This window comes from Schistocerca gregaria, chromosome 1 (assembly GCF_023897955.1).
Source record: "Schistocerca gregaria isolate iqSchGreg1 chromosome 1, iqSchGreg1.2, whole genome shotgun sequence".
In the NCBI taxonomy this organism is placed as follows: Eukaryota; Metazoa; Arthropoda; class Insecta; order Orthoptera; family Acrididae; genus Schistocerca; species Schistocerca gregaria.
This window is the reverse complement of record NC_064920.1, coordinates 467,285,659-467,293,797: the sequence shown is the minus strand read 5'-3', so window position 1 is coordinate 467,293,797 and position 8,139 is coordinate 467,285,659. Positions and strand designations below refer to the sequence as shown.

General features: G+C 44.4%; 1 non-coding gene across 1 annotated transcript; it reads left to right on the top strand.

Annotated features, from left to right (window-relative positions):
* Nucleotides 1-1,492: 1,492 nt before the first annotated feature.
* Nucleotides 1,493-1,565, top strand: Trnai-gau (transfer RNA isoleucine (anticodon GAU)). Its single transcript has one exon. It is a non-coding gene; the product is annotated as a tRNA-Ile (tRNA).
* The last annotated feature ends 6,574 nt before the right edge of the window (nt 1,566-8,139 follow it).

The window sequence follows — 8,139 nt, the reverse complement described above, 5'->3', positions numbered from 1 at the left end:
CCTGCGGGAAACGCGGAATTTATTTAGTTTTGGGGCGGTGTTCTCATTTACTTTGTAGTCACAAATTTTATTTATTTATTTTTTTTTTTTAATTTTTATTTCTAAGGCCAACAGGCCCCAATGTTAAGTACCACACTATTCATCATGCAAGTCGGCAATTAATAAAACAACAAAAAAAAAACACAAAAAATATTTATATTTAACAATATTTCTAAAAAAATTAAATACAAGACAAAAAAACAAATAAAACAAAAAACAGTTACCTTCAACACACTTAGGCGGCGACTAGGTGACAGGTATGGGGGAGACATTGTGGCCAGGCCTCGGAACATTCGACCCCTGCCCTCCTTGCCTCTGCCTGCCTGCTGCTCTCGTTGCGTCTTTCATTGCCGAAAAACAAAATGTAAGGTAACTAAAATAAAAAAATAAGAATAAAAATAAAAAAAGTCCTGCCGACTGCGAAAATTTTCTCGCTCTCAGAAGATGGACGTTCAGCTGCACCCTAACAGTTGGGTATCTACTAAACACGTGGGTCGCCAGCAGTGTTCAGTGTTTCTTGGCTGCAAAGTGCAGCGCTACAGTCGCTCCCAGAAGCCACACCTCATCTCCTTGTCTCACTGCCGTCCACCAGGTGTCAGTGCAAGTGTCCCCTCTCTAGGCAGTGCACATGTGTCCAGTTTAGCTTGCAGACGGTGACGTGTAGCAATTTATGGGCTAACGCAAGTCAAATGTTTTAGCGTGTATTTCTGCTAGATACTGCCTCTCACATAGTGGAGAGGCTCACTCCTTCTTGTGTCTCGTTCTCTGCACACGAGTTGCACGTGGCATCGATATAGCAAAGGTTTTCTAGCGACAGCGAAGTCAACTATATTAAAAATAAAAGTCCTACCGACTGCGAAAGTTTTCTCGTTCTCAAAGGATGGACGTCCAGCTGCATCACAGCGGTTGCGTCACTGCTAAACACGTGTGTCGCCTGCAATGTGCAGTGTTATTTGGCTGCAGAGTGCAGCGCAACAGTCGCACCCAGAAGCCACAGCTCATCTCCCAGCCGTCCACCATGTGTCACTGCAAGTGTCGCCTCCTTGGGCAGTGCAGATGTGTCCGTTTTAGCTTGCAGACGATGACGTGTAGCAGTTTATTATCGAATGCAAGCCGAATGTTTTACCGTGAGTATCTGAAAGATACTACCTCTCATACGGTGGAGAGGCGCACACCTCGCTGGTTCTCGTTCTCTGCACAAGAGTTGCAGCTGGCATCGATATAGCACCGTTTTTTCTAGCGTCAGCGTGGCGTCATGTGAAGTCAGTGAAGTCAATATTACATGAGTCGAGTCGTCTTGCTTGCTTGTTGTGGTGATGGAGGTAGAACAAGTGTGTGTGGTGCTTCGGCTGCTCGCCTTTCAGCTGTCTGTCTTACGAGACGAAAATGGCAGTGACATTGGCAACGAGGCATTGGTGAAGAAAGACATGCGAAACAACGGTAATGCAGGCCAGCCGAAATAGCGCAGTTGGGAGAGCGTTAGACTGATGATCTAAAGGTCCCTGGTTCGATCCTGGGTTTCGGCATGCGATATTTTTGAAGCTGACGCCTATGGAATTGCTCTGCCATTGTGATAATGCAATTACCGCCGAGGATGTGAATTACTCCGGCCTGTAGCTGTTCTGATTGTCTAGTGCTTGCAACAGGAGGGACATAGTACACAACTCCCGCAGGAGCAACAAGCAGATGCCGCAATTTGACCAGAAAAGAGATTTCCGAACAGACTGGCATGCAGTGCAGTCGTGGCCGAGTGGTTCATTCTGGCTTTAGCCGTCGCCGCGGTCGGACGTGCTTGTTGTTTACTCCGCGTACGTTAGCGCTATCGCCGGTGTTTGGTGTTTACGTGAAGTTAGCTGTACATTTTCGCTGTTATTTTTTGAGTGGTGTCTCTGATAAGTGTTTTTATAGTGCTTTCGTCCGTTCCACGTTTCGTGCTTCGCCGCAATTTCGGTTGTTGCCGGAATTTCGTCGGAACCGACGACCATGTCTGACACCGTCAGGAAGAATACTTTAGTCTTCTCGTTCGAGAAAGAAACACGGCCGGTCCAACCCACTGCGCTGGAAATCCACGACTGGCTGACTGAGGTACTCGGTATAAATTCTGACTCTGTTCATACCACGCAATTAGATGCTGAAAAATACTGTGTTTTTGTTAAATTTCTGAACTCAGTGACAGTCGATAAGTTGCTTGCAAAATGGGGTAATTCCGTCGAATTTGTTCATCGAGACGGTTCAAAAAGTAATGTCTCTGTACGAAAAGCTGATATCATGTACACCAATGTCAGGATTTTGAATGTTCCAATTGAAATTGATAATCAGTTGATCAAGGACGCTCTATCTAAATATGGCGAAGTTAAATCTATCTATAACGAAAGATGGTCGAAGCTATACAAGATACAGTGTTTTAATGGCATTAGATCCGTTGAAATGGAGGTGAAAGCCAACATTCCGTCCCATATATCCGTTGCAGGCCATAAAGCACATGTTGTGTATTCTGGTCAGGAGCGCACGTGCAATATTTGCAATGAGACAGGTCATTTCCGACAAGATTGTCCGCGCCGTGTTTTTGTTCTTCGGAACAATCTAACACAGCGTCAAAAACTGACCCTCAGCGATGTCTTGCCAAATAGCACTTCCCTTCTTTCGGTTAACGACAGTGGTGCATGTACTTCTGCAGTGCCCGCCATAACTACTACGGAGTTCCCTCCCCTGAGCGTCATTACATCACACCCTTCTGTTCCCGATTGCGATCTCCAGAATAAGAAGCGACCGTTGGAAACGACCGATGACGGCTCGGACGGCGAGTCCGCCCGTAATTCGCCTTCCACCCGCAAGCAGAAGCAGTGTAATGCGGATGTGCTCGAGGAAACAAACAGTACATGTATTGACGTGACGACAGCCGCTGAGGCAACCCGGCCGCTGTCGGCGGCTGAACAGGTACAAACGGTCCACGGAGGGGACGCAGTAACGATTGTCGCGGAGACGGAAGAGGCGCACTCCGAAGCACAGGAGGTGACGGAGCGGAACCCAACTCAAGAACTTACAGACCCACAAACCGCCGACTCAGTCAGTGCTCTGGAGCTAGTGACGGAAGAACAAGGAAATGGCACTCGTAAAAAGGACGCTGTTGAGGCAGCTTCGGTCACAATGGTGGTAAAGATAGACAATCCGAATGACGGCGCGTTGAACCAAGATGTCCGAAGACGCCGACTCAAACCGCAACCTACTCTCAAAGCTTCCCGTAACCAAAGCAAACAACAACCAGCGCAAGAGGAAGCGACGGCCAAGAACGTCTTGTATGAAATCATCACGGAAAGACCTAAGGAGGTACCTTCAAGTGACATTAGTGATGCAAAGCCCCTCGGTAAAACTAAAACCCGAGATGTTCGGAATCCTGCACCAAAATGAGGCTGTAAGATGAAAAAAAAAAAAAAAGGATTTTGTTGAACCAGTTTCATTTCTAATTGTACTACTGTCTTAGTCATATTTCAGAGGAACCAGATGAAGTGTTTACCGAGCTTCAAATACTGACTATTCTTTTAGATGTTTGTTTAAGCGGAGTCGTTTCTCCCTTCTAGAAGCTGCACATCTCTTTTCTTTTTTTTTTTATTAATATTTTGTTATCTTTTTAATCACTTATTTACTTTTTATGCAAACTAAATGTCCCAGGCATATACAATTACGACTATCAATATTAACAGGATTACATCCGTGACTAAAGTTACAGCGCTCAAGGATTATTTATATGAGTCAGGGACGGACATTGCTTTCCTACAGGAAGTCGTGCTGACTAATCTTACAGTGCCTGGATATTTGGCGATTTTAAATGTCTCACTTGACACCAACGTCGGTACAGCAATTTTAGTCAGGGAGGGGATTCCTGTCTCGGATATCGAGAGGTTGGACTCCGGCAGAGCGATAGGTATAAAAGTCTTTGGTTCTACCCTTATCAATCTGTATGCCCCTTCTGGCACATCCAATAGAATGGAAAGAGCACAGTTCTATAAAGAAGAAATCATTTATTTATTACGGAAAAACCCAAAAGATCTTATAATAGGCGGTGATTTTAATTGTGTGATAAATAAGAAAGACCAGGTTCCGAATTTTAATAACTGCAATGAACTGAAGCGTTTCGTCACTGTTTTACAGCTTAAAGATGCTTGGGAAATAATGTATCCCACATTTGTGGCATTTACATTCCTAGGTCCTCACTCACGTAGCAGGATCGACAGACTCTACATATCGCAAAGTCTAGTTAGCTCCTTCATTAAAGCAGAGACGATTCCAGTTTACTTTTCTGATCATAGCTCCGTGCTAGCTTCCATCAACCTTACTGCGCAACCCACTCGCCGTTTTAGAAGTTCATGGCACCTTAATACGTCACTGATGCAGGACGACGGATTAGAAGAAAGTTTGACAGAAGCGTGGGCATTGTGCCTCCGCTCTGCAGATAGACACGTCTCAGTACTAGACTGGTGGTGCAACAGGGCAAAGCCTAAACTGAGAAAAGTTCTCATCCAGTATAGTGTACAACGATCGAAAGACTTGAAAAATTCCATAGAATTTTATTATACCATGCTGCGAAATTTATATGAGCAGGCAAACACTTCCAACGTCCGTCTGGCAGATATCAAGCAAACTAAGGCCAAATTGCTCAGTCTTAAAAGACAGCAGATGGAGGGTCTGAAATTAAAATCCAAGGCTAAGACAGTCGTGGAGGATGAACATGCTTCCTTGTACCATCTACTGAAGCACGAAAGAAACAGGAGACGCACCTTCATTGATGGACTTCAGTCTGAAACTGGCGAGACACTCACGACTCAGAGAGACATCGTCAATGCAGTGCACAAATATTACGAAGACCTATACACTGCCAACCCGGTATGTGAAGAGTCCTTCGATGAGTTCCTTAGTTCCATAGCTCCACAGGTCTCGGACGAGGAAAACGAAGACCTTCTCGTTGAGTGTACTAACGAAGATATCCACAGAATCATCTGCAAATCTCCTCTGAGGAAATCGCCGGGACCGGATGGTTTGCCTGTTGAATTTTATAAACGATACTGGCCACTGATTGGTGACATGTTTACCCGAATGACGAACGAGGTGCTTCAGGGAAAGCATTTACCTGCTGTTTTTAAAGAGAGCACAATAGTACTAATCCCAAAAAATGCTGCAAAAAGAAACCTCAACAACTTTCGTCCTATCTCCCTGTTAAACTCCGATTATAAAATCATCGGCAGAATTTTAAACAACAGACTCTCACAGTTGGCCAAAAAGATAGTAAGTCCATACCAGTCCTGTGTGCCTACCAAGAGCATTTTCAAAAGCATAGCTGAATATAGAGATATAATTGCAATCACTGCTGTGACCACCATAAAATGTGCTATCATGTTTATTGACTTCCAGAAAGCATTTGATCGTGTGGATCATAGATTCCTTAGTGCCACACTGAACAAAATAGGTTTTAATGAGCGAGTCGTAAGTGTGATCAGAAATGTTGCAACAGGCATCAGCGCTTGTATATCAGTTAACTGCCAGAGGACAAAGCAGATTCAGATCAGGCGCGGCGTTCCTCAAGGAAGCCCCCTCTCCATGTTCCTATTCGTGCTTTCATTAGAACCTTTCCTCCGCAGTGTTCATGCCACTATAACTGGCATCACATTATCTGGTCACCGAACAGTCATAAACGCCTATGCCGATGATGTCGGAGTCGTCCTGCGAAATCCCGACGACATTTTGAAATTGGAAACGCTAATTAAAAAGTACTGTAGAGTCTCCGGAGCAGGTGTCAACGCAAACAAAAGCAAACTCCTAAACCTGCGGGGTTTTCAACATACCACCTTAGCCTGGGCCACAATGGTCACCCAATGCAAAGCACTAGGAATAACACTGACACCTTGTCCGTTAAAAATGGCAGCTATCAATTGGAGAAATACGTCGGGACAACTTCTTGGAACAACAAGAGAAAACCTCCACCGTAACATGAACCAAGTTCAGAGGGTGATTTTCATTAACCACTGCATTCTCTCCAGGAGTTACTTTATAGCACAGATCTTCCCACTACCGAAAATGATTGGAAAAAAGATAATGTCTACCATTGCCAGCTATCTTTGGAGAGGGGATATATTCAGAGTCGACGCAAAAACTGCGACCTTAGATCCCAGGAATGGAGGTTTGGGGTTAGTTGACATCAGAAATAAGGCGTCTGCGCTTTTTATAAAAAGGACCGCCACTATCCTTAGCGACCACGCTGATAGCATTACAACTAAATTATTTGAAGTTGTCAGGCCTGCCAGTTTACAGGCGCCGGTGAATGTGCAAAAAATAAATAACCGGCTCCAGTACGTTCGTGTATATTTTGTGGAATTCAGCTATCTCGGCGGTGTCATCATCAACTCACGACGGATCACGGCCCGCGATATTCTGTCCCATCGAAAGAAAATGGAGGGGAGAAACAAATTGGAAAGTAAATACCCACACACTGATTGGGACGCCATATGGAAAAATATTAATATGCGTGGTCTACCATCGGACGTCAAGTCAGCGTGGTATAAAACAGTGAATGAGACCGTAAGCACCAATGAAAGGTTACATGCAATCGGCGTTAGCGACACGAACCTATGTCTCAAATGTAAATTGATCGACACGTTAGTGCACAGATTCACGTGCGGTGGCAATCTACAACTCTGTAATTGGATTAGGGAACAACTGGCTTTTCTTACGAGATCTTCGGTGGAAAATTTTCCCCCTGTTACATTCCTCAGGCCTCAGACTTGCTATTTTCCAGCAGCAAAAAACAACTCGGTCCATTGGTTAATGGGACACTATGTGAATTACGTAATTAATCACCTGGGAAATGACAATTCCACTGATTTTTACATGTACTTGAAGTGTGCTTTTTATAACGCCCTGAAATATAAAGACCACAAGAAAAACTACGGCAATATGCTTAAAATTGTATTCGAGCGACTGGGCATTGGTTGACAAGCCAACGAGATAAACAAAAATCGTTTATTTAAGCGAAACGACGCTTAAACAAAAACAATTGGGGAGAAGTACAATTTTACAGTTTCATATTACAATCACTTATCCTCTGCTGGCAAAGAAGGCTATTTTGTTTATTGCACAGAAGAAGCCGAAGCCGAAAGCCAGTATCGCAGGGTTAAAGATAAATTGTTTTCTTATACATTCATTTTATGACTGAGAAGGAAGTCTCATTTGTTTCCATGGAAGGGAACATATTTTTTTATTATTATGACAAAAAAAAAAAGTGGTTAGGACATTGCGTTGTGGCCAAAAAAAAAATAAAAAAAAAATGGTGTAATGGTTAGCACTCTGGACTTTGAATCCAGCGATCCGAGTTCGAGTCTCGGTGGTAAAAAAAAAAAAAAGTGGTTAAGGCGTTGGACTGCTAATCCAATGTGCTCTGCACGCGTGGGTTCGAAGGAAAATAAAAAAAAAATAAAAAAAAAAAAATAAAAAAAAAAGTGGTTAAGGCGTCTGATTTGAAATCAGATTCCGTCTGTGAGCGTAGGATCGAGTCCTACCGACTGCGAAAGTTTTCTCGTTCTCGAAGGATGGACGTCCAGCTGCATCATAGCGGTTGCGTCACTGCTAAACACGTGTGTCGCCTGCAATGTGCAGTGTTATTTGGCTGCAGAGTGCAGCGCTACAGACGCACCCAGAAGCCACAGCTCATCTCCCAGGTGACACTGCAAGTGTCGCCTCCTTGGGCAGTGCAGATGTGTCCGTTTTAGCTTGCAGACGATGACGTGTAGCAGTTTATTGGCGAATGCAAGCCGAATATTTTACCGTGAGTATCTGATAGATCCTGCCTCTCGTACGGTGGAGAGGCGCACCCTTCGCTGGTTCTCGTTCTCTGCACAAGAGTTGCAGCTGGTATCGATATAGCACCGTTTTTTCTAGCGTCAGCGTGGCGGCACGTGAAGTCAGCGAAGTCAATATTACGTGAATCGAGTCGACTTGCCTGCTTGTTATGGTGATGGAGGCAGAACAAGTGTGTGTGGTGCTTCGGCTGCTCGCCTTTCAGCGGTCTGTCTTACGAGACGAAGATGGCACTGAAATTGGCAACGAGGTATT